The sequence below is a fragment of the Corapipo altera genome, unplaced genomic scaffold (assembly GCF_003945725.1).
Source record: "Corapipo altera isolate COAL_440 unplaced genomic scaffold, ASM394572v1 343, whole genome shotgun sequence".
NCBI lineage: Eukaryota > Metazoa > Chordata > Aves > Passeriformes > Pipridae > Corapipo > Corapipo altera.
Window position 1 is genome coordinate 3,620,341 of NW_020884913.1, and position 18,049 is coordinate 3,638,389.

Consider the following 18,049-nt stretch of genomic DNA (forward strand, 5'->3'; position numbering starts at 1 on the left):
GCTGTATGATGCAAAAAAATATAAATCCTGGCAGAAATCTGTGTGTAGACTAAATCTTACAGGCTAAACCATATGGGACAACAATGGTCTTAAACTGCAGAATCAACTTGAATTTTTGGCTTTTATTCAGGTTGTTGATGTCACTATTAACATGACACAGGACCTAATCCTTCCTCTTCTGAGCAGCCAGTTGGAGTCCTATTGTCCTGATTCTATGCATCTTAAAATTTGCATTTGTGGCAAACATGGCATTTTTGAAAAATGCTTTTTTTTTTGATTGATTGGGTTTTTTCTTAACTCTTTTTCCGTGCTTTCTAGACTAAGAGAAAAAGAGTATTAAACTTTAAAACAGGGACAAAAAAGAGGGAAGCAAGTGAAGATCACACAACTGCAGATGTTGGACTATGCATAAAGACGTGGAGAGATAGTAAAGCTTTACATAAGTGCCTTGTTGAAAGACAGAGACTTAAAAAAATATGTAAGTCTTGTTTCTGCAACATCCTTGGCTATATCCTCACTCTCATTCTTATAATATGCCTGAAGTCCCCGGGTTAACATCAGTCTTAGATCTCACCTCGGGTTTATTTTCTGTTTCCCAGGAACCATTTAGCTCAGCAAAAGGCAGAATCTCTTAGCATCTTTTGCAGTCTGACTGAAATCAAATGGCTGTTTGGGATTAGCAAATGCAGTGCCTCCCTGGTTTTATGAGTTAGAAGGCATTCAGCCACAGTCTGCTCTTCCAGAGGTAGGTGCTGTGTAAAGGTAAAGATTTCTGAACTGCAGAGAGAGATGTCAGCGAATTATCTATGAAAAAGGGTAAATAACTGCAGGCCAGCCCTTCTCAGCCACGTTCCCTTTCAATCTGAAGGCCCGAGTTTGTGAATAGAGTTAACAGCTTTCCTGGAAAACTGGCCCATGACATTATTTCCTTGTGAACTCCATCCACCTGTCATGTTAGGGCTTGGTGCGACGCCAGCGCTGGCAGGAAATAATAGGCAGCAGGATGCTGGTGTGTGTCGATGGCCCTGACCCTCCCATTCCTGAACATGAATAAGCTCCGAGCTCACCAGGCGTCACAGCAGAGCGGCTCCCGGGCCCTCGGCAGCGCATGGGTGGGATGCACAGCCACTAAAATAACATCCAGCCGGCGGAGCTGCGGCAGGAGCCGCATGGGAAGGGACGGTGTCACATTCTCGCCGCCTGCTGCTCTTTGTTCTCGCCCTGCACGGTCTCGCTGTGCTGCAGAGAGCACGAGGGCTGCCTCACAAAATGAAAAAGTGCAAAGCAGGCAGGTATGTGAATTTGCTGAGACCCCCCCCCAAAAGAACACAAAAGGTTCATTGAACAACTTTTACCGCTTTGGGAGGGAAATGCACTGGTGGGGGAACATGAGTTATGAGCCTGAAGTGGTTTGCAGATGGCTTTCTCCTCTTGTGCCTGGGAAGGGTACCTCAGTTCGGTGTTTTGCAGGACAAACTCTTGGGACGTTAGGTGGTGAGACAAGGGAGCCCAAATCACCCTTAAATCAGGCTTGGGCTCAGTGTCTGACACAGTGCACACTGAAATGTGTGTTCTCTGAGACCACCCCAGCCACCCCTTGTCCATCTGGTTAGTTGGCATCCCCAAATACCGCACAGGCATTGGGCAGAATGCAGAGAGGACAGAAAGACTTCTTATTCCCATTTTTCCCTCTACCAGACCACATGTGACAAATCTGCTTAGGTTCTCATATGGCAAATGTTCTCTGAGGTACTCAGATTATTAATCTGGAATATAAATCCTCTTGCTCCTCATCTCAAAGGTGAAGGAGATCGCTGTGCTCTCCTGAAGGACATACCATTTTTAAACCCAAAGTCACTAGTCCATTTTATTATATCTTAAAAATTTCTGTATTGGTAAAAATAAATATAAAAAGATAAAAGATCGTATATACACACACACACACTCTTTGACTACATGTAGGGGCAAATAGCCCCTAATTTTCTAATTATTTCTAGTGCTTGCAACATAAAAATGCACTCCCCCAAAGGAAGCTCCTTCCCAGGACTGATGGCTGAGAGCCAGGATAATTGCTGGAAGGGCCAGGCACGTTGGGGCTGCAGCTGAAATGGAAGTTTATTTGCAAGCCAGGGCTCACCAGCTCCCCACTGCCTTCACAGAAGTTCTGGCTTACCTGTGGTGAGATGTCTTCTCCTCTAAATCAAGCCATGACCATTTTCCCTTCGTCTTACATGTAATGGAAGAGCTAAAATCCCACTGTACTTCACATCATGTAACTCAAGAGCTCCTCGGCTAAGAAAGCTGGGGTCAGATACACAGTCTGTGAACAGGCTTATTTCTGGACTCCATGGGGTATGTTATGTATGACCATCTGTGTTGCCACTTCTGATTTGCTTTTAGCTAGATAGAGACAAAGATAATTTCACCTTTGCCTACCAACTGATGGTGTTTCAAAGAATGACCTCTGCTATCACACAAGCAAAGAGCTTTTCAGCCTTCACTCTGGCTCGTAAAATAAATTTGTAAAGAAACATCCTGATCTCTTAACCATTTCCCTATAAATATTTTCCTCAAGAAAGTCAAATGACTGGATCTGGAGCAAAACTGATCTGGAGCAGAAGCGGTACAGCAGAAGTTTAATGAAATGCAGGCTGGAAGCAAAGCTTCCTGTCACCCCTTTTCCTTTTTGCCCAAAGGCAAAACTGCTGAAGTCAATAATGTAACTCCTGCAAAAGATCATAGAGATGGTCAAGTTATTGCTCATGTTTTAACTCTTGCAAGACGAGTGACTAAGTGTAATAGGACCAACACCTTCATTTGTCTTTCACAATAAAAACCCCAAGAAGCCAGAGAACGAGCTGTTCTTCCCTTGGCAGAGCATTTTAGCTCCTCACCACAGCAGCTGGGGCATGACAGATGTCATAGCCTCAATTGCCACCAGCACCAAGTGTTGTGAAAGATGTAAACCATCAGTGCTGGGCACAGCATTCACAGTCACTGACTTGCTGAGGTTCTGCCCCACTGTGTGCTGACATCAGGGGGTCTAAGGTGGCTTATCTGAGCAGCCACCTCTTCCTCACTGTAGCCTGGAGGAACTTACCTCCAGACATGGAAAAGCACAGTTGGTCTGTAAAGCAACCAGAAGTGAAAGCATGGACCTGGAGCTCAGGGTGGGACAAAAAAGCCCAAGGCAGAATCCATGTGCCCACATGTGCTTGGCTCACACTGATGCTACAGCAGAGGTAAGTAGTGCAGGGAGGACTGAAGCACGTTGGCAACCAGCTCGGGGAGGCTTTCACCACTGCTGCTGTGACGTGTCTGATCCCTGGCTGGGTGAAGGGCTTTGTTTTCCTTCACATAAAGCAATGACAGCCAGGTCTGGGCTCCACACAGAGTGTTGCTGGACACCCCGGAGCAGGGGATGAATCACAGCGTGGTGTTTCTGATGCACTTCTGGCAGTGGCTTTGTGGGACTTCAGGGGAACTGGCCATTAGATCATTTCCCAGGACCACCAACTGGGGACTCAATCAGATGGCATCAACTCTCACTTGGATTTTTGGCCTAAATGGTCAATAAAAAACATTCCCCTGGTGGTGGTGAAACCATTTGTGCTTCTGTGCAAGAATTACTGTTCAATTGCCTTTGGAATACAACAAACTTGTTCCAGTCAGAACTACAAAATTTAAAGCTGCCACCTGAAGTGGCCATTACTGAACAACAGGACTGCACAGGAATGGGCAGCCAGACACTCCCCTGCCTGGCAGGTCATGTTCTACAACTGCCCTGGGTCTCAGCACTTCTCCAAAACTCTGCTGTGTTTTTATAGGACCCAGATCTCTTAATCCACTTGCTTTAGGTGTATTTTCTGTTTAGTCTCACAGGGGGCTGGGCCACAGCCAGTAAGGACAACTGATGGCAGTGCATGACAGAGCAGGGTGCTGAGGGAAACTGGGGGAACTGGGACACACATAACCCCATTTCCTTTTGCATGGGTGAGCAGCAGCTGCCTGTCACTGCTGAACCCACCTTTGTGTGCAAGTCCTGCAGTTCTGAGCATCCCAGTGTCCCACAATCACGGTGACATTGCCAGCCCAGCCCAGCACCTTGTCCTGAGTCCTCAGAAGCTCAGGGCTGCACAGAGCTGCCTGCACCAAGCCCTTTGCACAGCACCGAGGTTCTGGACACAAATTTGGGATATTTTTGAGCGCCATCTACTGGAGTTTTATCTGGTTCCTAATTGTTTGCACACTTGGTGTGCTGCTTATATATTCTTACGTCTGTAATAGTCTGTGTTCAGAGGTATGAAGGATTTAAAATTGAGAAGGATGAGAAAGTAAGATTTCAGCACCGCAGTGCTCCGTGACTCAGGCATCTCCCAACGTCACAACAAGCACTTTGTCACGCTCCCGTGGTTCTGATAGTCTTTCATTTCCTAGGGTGACAGATTTCCCAATGCAAGAGCTAGAGCTGGTCAGAAACTCCCAAGAGAACAGTCCTCCACTGAAAAATTATGATCTGATTAAGTCAAAACATTTCATAGAAATGTAACAATTTTATTGCTTATTCATTTTTACAGGAAATCGTAAACATTGGATTACCACATTTAATTTTCAGCTGCATTGTTTTTAAAAAAATCAGAAAGGGAAGGATAGCACGAAAGATTTTCATCTTGCTGAAATGGAATATGTACATGTGGGAAAGCTCTATACCTAAATCCATGCATAGATAAACTCCTGAGGCTGAGGTATTCATCCTTATTTGGGAAGGCAGCAAAATGAGAACGACCCGGGAGTTTTTCATGGAATAAAATTCCAGACTGTGAAGAGCTCTGATCCCTGAATTTTTATTTCTCCATTTTATGTTGTTTTGAGAGAAAATAGCCTGGCTTGGGAAATTCTTTCTCCCTGTGTCTGTCCCGCTGCTGATACCTTGCTAAACCCTAATTCTGCCGACGTACTCAGTTCAGCAAGACTGTTGGCAGTTCCAGTTTCCTGTAGCAGAGGCAAACCTTTTGTACTTTCTCCCTTTGGGCAATTTTCTTTTTTCCCAGTAATAGAAGTGTGCGAGGTCTTTCCAGCTGGGAAATGCACGTTGCAGGCGGCGGGGCCAAGTGTACAAAGAGAAAGGAGGCTCGGTACGAGTTACGACACCGACATCTGGCAGATAGATTTGGTGTCTCTGTCACCTCCTTTGCTGGACAATGCTCTTGTCCCCAGAGTGAAGTCTTTGTTAAATGCTGGAACTCTGAGAATGTGACTGGCATCAGCTCTGCAGAGCACTTTGAGAGTTCTCATCTGCACAAATCTGGCTTTGAAAGAAGAAAAATCTCCCCTGGTTTCTCCCCAGCATCGTACCCTGAATGAACATCAGGTTTTTGCAGAAAGCTGCAGTCTGGACACAGGGCAGCAGACTGAGGAGCAATTTGGAGAAAGAGAAGCAGAGAAATGTTTGGGACAGAAGCAGCAGTCACAGCAAAATGATTGTTGCAATAAACAGCCAGTTTTGACCAGTGTTAAAGGGCTGCTGTTCAGACTCCAGCACTTTTAGCCCCTGATGGTAACACTCCATCTGTGGAGGACAACTGCTATTTCCATCTCATTCAGCCACTCTTTTTAGCTTCTTTGGGATGGGCTGAGCAGAGGGATCATTTAATCACCAGGACAAGTCTGAGCAGGAGCCACGTGAAGGACACACTGAATAGTCACTCTTCACTTTCTTTCCAGCTCCAAAGTGGTAGTGGGAGGGTTGATCTATTGGTATGACAGTGCTTGGGGATTTGTACTTAGTTTCTAGATCTTCCAGTCTTTGTGGGGTGTGTGCAACATACCCCAGATGGTGCTTTTTGATCTGCCTTGCTGGTGAGACTGCAAGTTCCCCAGAGCAGGGCTGTCAGTCCCGTGTGGGTGTGTAGGGCACAGCACAGCACTGGGCAGCTCTCTCCAGTGGTCCAACACCTGGGCAGCTCCAGCAGACCAGCAAGGTTTTGAGGGCGCCTAAAAGCTCCTGGATATGAGAAGGAGAGAAGCAACCCTCATTTCCAGCAGAGAGAGGCTGTGTGCTGCTCCTTGGTAGGGGCGAGGCGGGCAGAGCTGTTCTGCATCCCCTGCACGTCACACACAGAAGGATCAACAGTGTAAATTATATTAAACAGTCTAATCAGATTCTTTTTTTACAGCAGAGTTAAAATCCACCTTGAAACAAAATTTTCCCTTTGGGTTCGTGCAGCAGTTCAGCTGAACAGAAAAGATGTTATTGAAGCAATTTTTGACATGGAAGAGATTAAGCACCGTGAAGTCAGAACTAAAATCCTGCAGTTCAGCATGAAATTACATTCCTGGACATGTGAGTTATATCATGGTCAGAATTCAGGGCCATCTGACAACTGCCTTGGGAAGTTTTATATTAAAGTCCCGTCAAGCATTACAAGTGTCCTAAAGTGATGATGGAATGACTGATTAGAGAGGGGCAGCTGCTAATGAATGGCCTTGAGCTGCAGAGAGACGCTCCAGGCTCCCGACGGAGGAGGGACGTGCACTAAAACATCAGCTCAGTTTAGAGGATTTTGAAGCCTATTTGTAGATGAACATGTCCATGCATGAAGTGGCCTCCTCCTCTGTGAGCAGAGAGCAAACCTAGATGCCAGAGAGGGGAAAAAATGAAAAGCAGTGTTGCTTTTTGAATGGAGACCTTGGTAGTGGGCCCGAGAAGAGAACTCAGCTCCCATCTTTAAGTCTGTGGAGAATGGAAAGAGAAGTTTTTATGTTTTAACAGCATCTCTTGAATACTGGAATGTTTCCATCATCTTATTTGATCTATGAAGCATAAATAGGCAACTTTCTCATGCATGTCCTGTGTTTATATAACACAGTCTTATCATATGATGTTGGAACATTTTGACAGTGTTTGCCAAACACAGGCTTGTTGCTCAAGTTTCTGGATATATTTAAAAATTTCCAAGATGGGCTCATTAGTTACACTTTAAATCAGACACTTGTTCCTAATTGATGAAAATAATTGTGATCTGGTTTTCTCAAAGTTGTTTTTTTTTTTCCAGACATTATTTGTTTTGTTGTTTGTTTGCCTTTAACATCTGCTCAATTAGGAAGTGTATTATCCTTGTGCATAAAAACAATCATCCTGTTATGCCTTACTCATTTCACTAAAGTAAATAGTAATTCTGCAAATTCAGAAATGTGCCCTGAGCAATACACCTACAAAAGTCATACAATATAAAGAAACTAGAGCACCTCCTTTATTCTGAATCCCCAAAATGAGATAATAACCCAACTTTCAGATTTTTATAAACCCAAAAGATTTTACCCACAGTTGTCTATCTGTTGGCAACAACTTTTTCATTCTAAAAGGAGTTTCGTTTTCATGACAATTTTATAGAACCGAGGAAAGAAATTTATACTATCTCTAAGTGAAAATAGAAAACCAATTCTCTCAACCAAATTGGAGGAACTTTTTAGTTACAGATGTCACCTGGACCGAGGTCCAGAATCTGTCAGTGGATCTTTCCATGCTTTCTGTGGGTTTTATCCAAAGTATATAAGGAAGGAAGGTTCATTTGCCACAAACATGAGACAGCACTAGAATACTTTAAACCTGTTCAACGCCAGGGAATTCAAGTTTCAAGGGGTTTTCTCATAGTGAAAGTCATTTGGTTTGGGGCCATCAATTAAGCAATCCAAAAATCCAGCAGAGCCACAGTCTGATTACAGTCTAATCACATTGCAGTGAAACTGCACAGTAATCACAGTTGTCATTGCCACACAAAAGGTTGCTCTTAGCTGTCAGTCTTTCTATCACCAACAGGAAAATCAACTTCCACACTGTTTACAAGCCTCGCTTGGGGACCCTTGGGCCTAAATCCTAAACAAACTTCCTCTGCAGTAATTGCTAACAGAACAGCACAGCATGGAGACTTTGTCACTAGAGGTCCATTATTCTTTAAATTGCCATATCACAGAGCCAGTTCCCTTCTCTTCAACACTCCTTTCGTTTGTTCCCATGCCAGAGGTTCTTGGTAGTATCACAACGAGCTGTGAAAGCAGCCTTTCCAAAAACTGTGTTTGAATGCATCCAAAGAACAGCAGTTAAACTCAATATCAAATCCCCTTATTCCCTGGCCTACGTATTTTATTTGGAAACCACTGGCTACATTTGTTCAGATGAAAGTCACAGCGAGGGCTGCACTTTGGGATGACTTTCTGCTGTTGTTGTGAACCAAGCAAAGAATACAGAGATGCTTAAGGTTTAAATTGGGGTTCTGATGCTCTGCTGTACCAAGTCTGAGCTAAAGCCTGTGACTCCTGAGCCAAACCCTGGGTGACTTCTTGTACTTCTGCCCTTCAGTGACAGCTGAAAGGGGTCAAGCAGAAAGGTGCAGTGAGGTGTCTGTCAAATCACACATTGTGGTTGGAACACTGAAGGTTTCACTCTGATGTATTTTTGCTGTAGACCACGGAAGGAATTTGCATACAATGAAAATATTTTTTTCTAAGTTGAACCAAAACACAGCCTTATTTCAAGGAAAGTTTGGAGGGTAGCCATATACATTTTGAAATCCCTGGACCAGGATTAAGCCATAAAAACAGATTTTGCAAGATGTGGGGCTTTTTACAATAAAGGCACAGAGTGGATCTCTTGTTCATTTTGGATCCTAAGAGTAATATTTCGTTACTCTCTTTCCAAAATATAAGTAGAACAAATGGATTTTTTTGAGTTCCTTATTCAGGAACATTCCAATAACATCACACCTTATGCTTTGACTTCTGTAATAGCTTTTCCCTGAGCTCCTGACAGCAGGGTTCTGACTTTTGCTGAGTTAACAGCAGGTTCTCCAGAGTATTGATCCTGGAGGCAATAAGGAAACTGTAAAAGAGAACCTGGATACAAGACACAATGTATTTGAGACCTCAGCCAGACTGCTGGGTATTTTGCAAGGTCAGTCTTGGATTTCATGTTTAAGACTACAGAAGCAGCACTCAGAGCACTGTGCCCCTTGTAAAGGTCCTTCTACAATCCTCCATGAAACAAATTCTCTTGGGCTTTTATATACATGCCAGTAAATACATATATAAACCCCCCAACCTCTAATATTCTTCCTTTAAGAAATTATGTAATCTTTAAAAGTAATTTCCAATAAGAAGCATTACTTTCATTGCACTTTAGAGCTAGCAACTGATTAACTGAATTATCTACAGCTGCCACTGTTCTTAATTGGTTTCTAATGAACCACAATGCATTATAAATGTAATTGCAAGCCAGCCTGAGCTCCCAGCAAGCTGAAAGCTCTTACTGATCCCCGTGGGATATGCAGGTTTGTAAGATTGTGGTATCTTTTCTTTCTTTTTGTCTGAAAGAGCTACTTCTGTAATTGTTTACTGTACTCAACAAAATATGGGTTTCATTACAAATTAAGAAGGAAAATCACTAAAACAAAGATGGGTTCTGTGGGTGGCCTGGTGTGTGTATCAAGTTTGCATGTTAATAGAGCTGGAACAGAGCCACTGAATATCTGCTTGCCTGGCCTAAGCAATTATCAGTTTTGGTGGTATTTACTGAGCCTCTTCGTGCACTTGGAGCTTGATTTCTAGTTCAATTATCTGGTGAAGCACAGAAAAGCTGATTAGAAGATGTGCTTTCCCTACAGTGTGATGTTTTCTTATATAAAGACAAGCATACAGGGTAGTTTGCTTTGATGCTACATAATGTTTCCTATGGGATCCCTTATTTTCATAACAGGATTTAGTTTTGCTGTTTGAGTACCAGAAAGCCCAAATTCTTCTGGCTTTCCCAGGGAATTGGTACCTGTAATGCACTGTGCTCTGGGCTGATGAAGCCAATGTGATCCTTCTAAAATCTCCAAATTATTCTGTATCTTTAAAGTGTTCTGACAGGATTACATCCTCCACAGCAATACCTATACGTGGGAAAGAGAAATGTAACCAATTCCCCTGCTGACCTTTATCTTATTGTGTCTATTTAAAACAGGAAAAGCATGCCCATTGGCTCAGCTAATACCTTAAATAACTAAAAGACACCCTGCTATTCCCAATTCCTGACTACTTCCTTGTTTGCTTCCCTCCTGGCTAGCAGCAGCTTGCATATATATTTATATATGTATGCAAATTTTTGACTCCAGGCAGGTCTTACACAAGAAAATGAACCATTTTGTGTAGCTCTTCCCAGTCACTGGCTGAGACTCATCACCTGGGCTCTATTAGATACTTTTAGGTACCTTGCTGAGTTATCTTTTAATAAGACATTTACTGTCTTGTTGCCATTAATTTTAAGATGAAGAGAGGAAATGGTTTGGGTGTGGGTTTTTTTTTTATTTTTATGTATATAGATAATCACATATGGATCTTTCCACCATTATATGCAGAACTTCAGGACTTGGTTAATAAATCTGAGTTTACATTGATCTCAGTGTAAGGAAATTGGAAAGCAAATGCAGCTAATGGAGCTCTTGAGGGAGAATGTTGATGTTTTAGGTCTGTCCACTTGAAGCTGAGGCCTTTAGTGCCTTAATTGCTTACATCAACATACCTCCCACTTTCAAAGGTCCCTGAAAATAAAAGGCCTTTAAGGATTTACAAATGCAAAGAAAGATATATTTTTTTTTTTTTTTTAAGCCACTTAGGATCCTGGTGCTGCTTTGAGCATCTGGATCCTCAAGCACTTCTGTGATATCTGCAATTTGCAGATAGCCTGAGGGATCTGGGCAAGATGGAAAATAGACTGAGCCTGGAACAGCTGAACATCCTGGTATATGTCTGGAGTTTACTCCAAAATGCTGAAATCAACTATTCTTTTATCAATTCCTGGCACTCCAGGGAGTAAATATGGTCACCTGAACCTACAGGACTTGAACTGATAAGAGTCAATGGATTTGGGAGTCACTGTCACAACTTTTCAAACCAAAAAATCTGGGGCAGATCCTGAGTGCAGGCTCAGGGAGCAGCATTCCCTGTGCTTCTGTAGCCGTGTTTGCTGCGTGTCTGTTTGGTGCCTGTGGAGATCCAGCTGCTTTCCAGGGGTGAGCAGCTGACTGGTGAGACAGAGTGGCAGATACACTACAGCAGCTTGTGCAGATGGTTGTTCTTGCAGATGGAAATGTTTGTTTTCTATTTGCCAAGTATGTTCCCAAGCAGACAAAAGGACAGCTCTCCATCGCTGTTTGCAGTGAGGCTTGAGCGCTGTTTGCTGAAGGAAGGCTGAGAGTGGAATTGGTTGTCACGTAGAGCAGGGCAGGAGGAGTGACTGGAGTGTTAGTTTTCACCTTTACTGGTATTTCTGGAACTGTGCTGATTCTCCACAGACTGCTGTTGTACCTGTGCCCATCTGCCTCAGTGTGTGGGGAGCAGTGTTGCTTCCTCTGCGTGGACGTGTGTGAGGTGACTGGGGAAGGTGAGGGGCTGGTCAAAAGCAAAGTTCTCTCCAGCTTTCCCCTGTGAACAAGGTGAACCCCAGCCCTTCGTCTTGCCATGTCTGCAGCCTGACATGTCCTCTTTCATTACCCTCTTACAAGACTTGTCAACATCCCTTTAACAACAGAGGCTGTGGAGGTGTTGGCCATTGCCAACCCCTGAGCCTTCTGAGCTGCTGGTTCACACAGCCCCAGGGAAGGGTCCAGAGGTGCATTTTGGGCATGTGCCACAGAGTCTGGACCTCTCCTCAAGATGGTAGCCAACAATTCTTGTGGCTACATATGGTAGAAATGTCATTATGAAACATGTAATTTTGGGAAAGGAACTCACTTGCAAGAGTGACTATTTGGGAGTGAGTCAGTATATCCAAGTCAGCCCAGATGTGAGGTAAAAGGGAATGAGTATCCTTCCAGTTTTGTGTAAAATCTCAGCTCAGTTTGTATTAGAAATACCAAAAACTTGTGAAGATATTCACAGAGAGACAGTCCCTGCGTTTTAAGGAATAGTGGCAGTCACTGTAGAGTTAAAAATCATTTACCACCTTTATTACATGGAGGAAACATGGCACAGGATGAAAGGAAGAGCTTAATTTGCTGTTGAAGATGTTAGATTCCATGTGGTAGACAACATCCAAAAATATGAAGTCACTTCCAAAAAACACAGCTGCTCTGTGAGAGCTATGATTTCCATATGACTGGGCTGTATGAGAACATCTTAGTGGCAGTCTCAGGACAGGAATGTCGTCATGAACACTGCTGAACTTTAGAGGCGACTGGATTGTTTTCCTGGTAGTGTTTAGTGACACTATTTTGTAATGCTAGCCTTTAGGAAAGATATTCCCCCGAATTAGCACATTACGAGCTCGTTTCATGAATGCTCTGCCTCTCATGCGTGAGATTAAGCAAGTGGCCTATTGCTCTAAACTTTTAAGAGAAATCAGATCTAGAGAAGTTTATGTTCTAGTTTAAGCAAATTAAAGAAATTACTGGAGGAAGCCCTGGGAATGGTGTTTTGCTCAGGCTCAGCTTAGAGGGGTGTGATGCCCTCCCGAGAGATCACTGCTGTATCTGTGTGTACTTCAGCACTGACTGCAAGTCATTAGGGCTTGGCATTGACTTTACCTTCCCCAGCATGTTTTTGTAGCTGCACAGTGGAATCTCAGTCTGAGGTAGAAAGCACTGTCCTCTTCCACGCTAAATTCTCTAATCATAACATTTATGTTTTCTACCATTTGAAGCAGGCCTGCTAGTCAGGTTTCACTGTAGGAAAAACAAGTTTTCTTTCCCCCCTTAACTCTTGCAGTAAAAGAGCAATAGGATTTTTTTTGTTTAGAAACTTGGGTTAAAACAAATTTTTCAGCTGCTGCTCTGAAAGATTGATCAGTGGCTGAGAGAACTGAGCCCAGCTGCCTGTGAGGTCTGAGCAAACCCCAAAAGAGCCCAAACATACTCTGTGTGTGGGAGAGGAGCCCCGGCTGCCGTGCAATCCCCAGTGTCAGCAGACATGGGATACTCCAGCACTGGGCAAATAAATACATCAAAAATGAGTAACCCAGTGAGAGAAGGTGACAGCCTTGGTGAAGGTGGTGAACCTGTTTGAATGTAATGTACACTCCAGTGGCTGGGGGAGGAGGACTGGTGTGGGCTCTCTGGTTTCAGTAACATGTTGAGTTGGGAAGTGTTTGAAAAGAATGACCACAGTGTTCTTGTGGGGATGGAGTCAGCCCAATTAAGTCTGGTTTCTTAAACTGCTGACAGGTCTGGATAAACAAAGCTGGCATGGATGGGCCTGAAGCTCACAGGAGGTGGTTGACTTTAAATCATGGTTCAGCAGAAGTAAAATCTGAGCTAGAGGTATTTGAAAGGTGGAAAGCTGGATGCTCCCAGCCTGGGTGGGTATTTGGATTCTGCAGCTTTCCCTGCATGCAGTGTCCATCAGAACACAGCCCACATTGGTGAGTTTGGGCTCTGTGTACCAGGATAACACCTTCTCCTGGAGTTATATGGGTAGGCAGGTAACACAGAAAATAACACTGTCCAGTAAATTTACAGCCACTGCTTGAGTGACTTTGATAACGTCACTTCTGAGGACGGTGCCTCAGAAGGCATTTTGGAGACAATGTGAGATGCTCTTTGATTTACAATTTACATACCAAATATAAGCAACTGAAGTGCTGCAGGCTTAGACCAGAGCCATAGACAGCAGTTGTAAACACTCTTTCAGTGGACCGTGCCAGTTTTCTGGTCATACTTTATATCTCTCTGTCCTCCCTTGTCCAGATTCAGTGTTTGTTAGCAAGGCCTCCAAGTTGCAGGGCTTGTATCAATATTCAGATTTTTCCCCTCATGCAAACAATAGAGAACTTGAGCAAAAGCCCATCCAGGATCCTGGGAATTTCCTACAGAGCTCAAAGGACTTTGGAGCTAGCTTATAAGTGATCAAACTGTTTCAATTAGTGAGGTTATGTTATGAATGTAATCTGTGCAGGGCAGGGAACAGCCTTCTGCACACAAATCCCTGAGCTGCTTCCTTCTGTCTTCTTGCCTCTTCTTCGAGCTGCTAGAAAAAAACTTTCCAGCACGGGATTAATTTCTCAGAGAACAGTTTGTATCTTAATATTTTTTATTTTTTTAATTGTGGACCAACACCCTCTGATTTGCCTCATCAGATCTAGGGATTGCAGTGATTCAGGAAGGTGTGGACACGGACTCTCTGGGCACTGGTGTTCAGCAGCCCCGAGTGCTGCGTCTTCAGTAGCAGGGCTTGGCTCACAAACTTTCCCAGCAGGAAGCTTATAATGAAAGGGTTATTGAGCAAGAAACAGAAAGATTTAAACTAAAGTCACTCCCGACTGAACAGCTGCCTTTGTTTTTAATCCGTGCTATCAAGAAGGGATGGGGGTAGAGGGGAGGAAGTTTTTCCTCCTTCATGTAGAGACCATCCATGACCTTCAGGTGCTTAATCACAGTGTTTTACTGCTCTCACTTCTAACACTTCCTCATCTGTAACATCTCTCTTCTGAAAAGTAGTGAAGTGCTTTAAAATTGTGATTAATTGTGAATTTAATTGCCGCCCCCTCCCCAAAGGAAGCTACCACAGCCAAAGCAGAGAGAATAAATGACTGGCCCTGGGAATGCTGAATATTGGAGCTCAGTGTTGGAGGCAGAGCTGGAGCCCAGAACACAGCACTCCTCCTCACTTTCTTTCCTGATGAGAATATATTTTTTGGAGGCCGAATGTGCGTGTCAGGATGGAGGGGAAGGGTGGAAATCTGGTCCTGGAGTTGTACTTGCCAGCTTTTACCATGAATTAATTGCACTTGGCTTGCCCAACAAGTATTCATTGCCTTGAGAGAATACAAACAAAATTTTGCAAGGCTGAACTATCCCAGCTCCAGCTGTGATGCTTCCTACCCCAGGACTGCAGCAAAAATCTGTGTTCTACCCCCCCCTTTTTTTTTTTTGAAAACACATTATGAAAGCACTAATGATTTTGCATTTGATAAATGCTTGGTGCCACTGTATCCATCCCTGACTTCTCTCCTCTGTCTGCAGCCTGTCTGGTGCTGGCTGGTTAACTCCTTCCCCTCCAGGTGGGGCTGCATTTCATGCCAGGTCTGCAAGTGGTGTGAAGTTCCTTAAAAAAGCATGGAGCTCTTTAACAGGAAAGTCTCTCTGTCAGTGTTAGGTGTATCATTAATGTGGCATCTCCTACCAAGTGCTGCTGCACTTCTCATATTCAAAGCATTGCCATGAATTCCTGCCCTGCAGAAAGGTCAGCACTTCCCCAGCAAGTGTATCCCCACTGCTCAGGTGGGCAAAGGGTCAGAATCTCCAGGCAGAGTGGGAGCTCTCCTGCCTTCCTGCCCTCCCCAGGGTGGGAAGGGGATTCTGGCTCTTCTGCCCCTTTGCAGATGATGACAGTTCAAAGAGAAAAACAAAGTACATTATTTCTATCATTCTATATTTCTACTGCTCCTGGATGCTGTCTTCTTCCCTCTGTGCCCTGTAATACAAGCAGCTTCAGAACCAAAAAATCCACCAAAAACCCAGCAGAGGGTTCTCAGAGGGTTTTTCAGGTTAAAAAAGGGAGAGGAAACTGTTCAGGCTTCAGGCTGGTAGAAATCCTTTGTTTATCAAAAGAATAAGAGAAGCTGTTACTCCCCTTTGGGAGTCCTGTGTACCTGGGAATTGCTGTAGGCTCAAAGCTTCCCCTGGTACTGCACTTGCATCACTGCCCCATAACTGCAGGGGTTTGGTTTTGGCAGCTCTCATCTGGAAGCAGAATTCCTCAGTCCTCCTTATAGCCATGTGGCTTTTGGAAAACTTGTTTGAATGAGCATCTTCTCCTAAGGACCAAGTGCTGTCTTGCTTCTCTTATCCCCTCTTTTTGTAGGAATAAAGATGTGCCTGCTCTGTTCAGAAAGGTTCTTCTGCTTCTTTCCTCTCTCAGCCCCCCCATGTGGTGCCCTGACCACAGAAATGCATGCTTGGCTTGTAGCACCTGGTCTTGAATTCCTTAATGCATGGGGCAGTCCAATTCCTGTGGGATGCAGCATGCACACAGAGTTTTACACCTGGGAAATGTGGAATATAATTGTAAGTCAGACCCGATAAGAGCAAAGTATCTGTTCCCTGTTGTGCCACCCATATCTGGTACAGAACTGTTTGTTGGCAGCTCCTGTGTCCCTGAGGATGTCTTCCACAGAGGGCAGAGCTGTTTTTGGCTACTGCAAACCTGAGCCCAGGGATCTCCAGGAGCTCAGAGACTTTACTGATGGGCAGGCAGTGCTGTACAAGGGGAACAGCCAAGGCCGTGCTGTGTGTGACTCCTAACACTGGTACCTGCAGGAAACCTGTGCTGCTCCTGTGATCTGGATGACTTTTGGTGTCTAGATTGGAGGGCAGGTGCTGTACCTTTGTCTCTTCAGGTCTGACAGCCTCCTCAGGCAGGTATGTCCCCTCTTGGTTTCCATGCTCACATCCAGAGCCTCAAACCCTCTCTCTTGCCTCCCCGGCCCCTCCAGAGCCCAGCCTGCTTCTATATAATAAATAAATCTGTTTTCTTTTGCCTTGAAAGGAAAAGGGCTGAGGGCTTCCTAAAACCAATTGGGTAAATTGTTTATTGTGCAAATTTCAATAAGGGTTTTAGAAAGGAAGTGGTCTGTAAGCCCTGATAAACACTGTGCAGTAGATAGCGGCAGGGAAGGGTTGTGGTTCCATCTGGATGTATACACAGACCACGGTCTCTCTTGGGCTCGTGAGAACAATGAATTATATATCATGTGCTGCAGGGCTGGCTCCTGGGCTGCTGATGTGCTCTCCCAAAGCCACAGGTACCAGTGGCTGTTGGGGACAGGTACTGGGCTGGCAGCACCCACGTCTGACCTGGGACAGCGAGGACACAAGTTCCTTCTCATTAGGTGATACAGTGATGTTAATTGCTGTGGCAAACTGTCCACCCAGAGACTCCTTAACTGTGTGAAAAGAGCACTGAATGAGGAATAAATACAGGCACACACATCCCCAGTCCAAGCTGGGTCTTGTATGTGTGTTTCTTGCCTTGTTGCCTGTGCAGGCTCACAGAGCCCCGACAGACTGGGAGTCTTGGCTCGCAGCTTACAAATCCTGAAGACAATTTCTCCTGCCTGGCCAAGAACTACTTACATAATTATGTGCTTGAAGAGATAGGTTCTAAATAAAGACATGATTTCGGCTGTAAGCACGCATTATCTTCAAAGCGTTAAAAATTTCCACAAAGTAAATTTCTAACTCTAATATCTTGGGTTACTGTGTGTTTAGAGAACTATAAATCAGTGGAGGAAAGGCAGCTAAAGTGAAGTTACAGCAGGAAAAGTTCAATATTAAGGTTAAATATAAAATGGATGTTATCCATGAAAAAGTACCCATTTTTTGTCTTCTTAAGAAGGATCCTGGTACTTAGACTGGTGGTTATATTCTAGGACTTGCAGATGTTTATTTCAGCAATTGGCTTTCTGCTACAACTATTTGTTTCTCATTAAGATGTAGATAATCCTTTCCTGAAACTATTATCTTAAAAGGAAAGAAACCCCAAACTGGAACTGGCGTGGCCAGAGCAGAATCTCACTTGGGGGATATATGAGAACCTCGTAGCATATTGGCTTGTATTGGCTCTGAAATCCTTTATGTAATAGTTTCACTCTCATACTGAAAATTGTACACCATCTGTAGCTCAGGGCTTTTTTTCCCAGTGTTGCTGAGAAATCTCTGGATATTGGTCAAGTTCTCTTGACAGATGTAGAGAAAATGGTGTGCTAAGATCTTGCTGGAGTGGCTTAAACCATTAAGTGCCTGTTCCTGTGTACCCGTATTAAAGCACTGCCCTTCACCACGTGCAGCTCCACTAATCCTGGTGAAACAGTGTGAACTCACACTGAGAAATTACTCCTGTGAGTAAAGCTGTGCAGAGTTGGGCACAAGTGTTGCTTTTGGAAAAGGATGAAGGTGTGTCTGGTGCAGCTGCAGAGGGTCACAGTGTGGATCACAATGAGCTAATAGGAAGCTCTGTAGTTTCTCTTGGTCCACATGAGAAGTGTTTGTTTAGGAGTGTCCTCCCCAGAGCTGGGGAG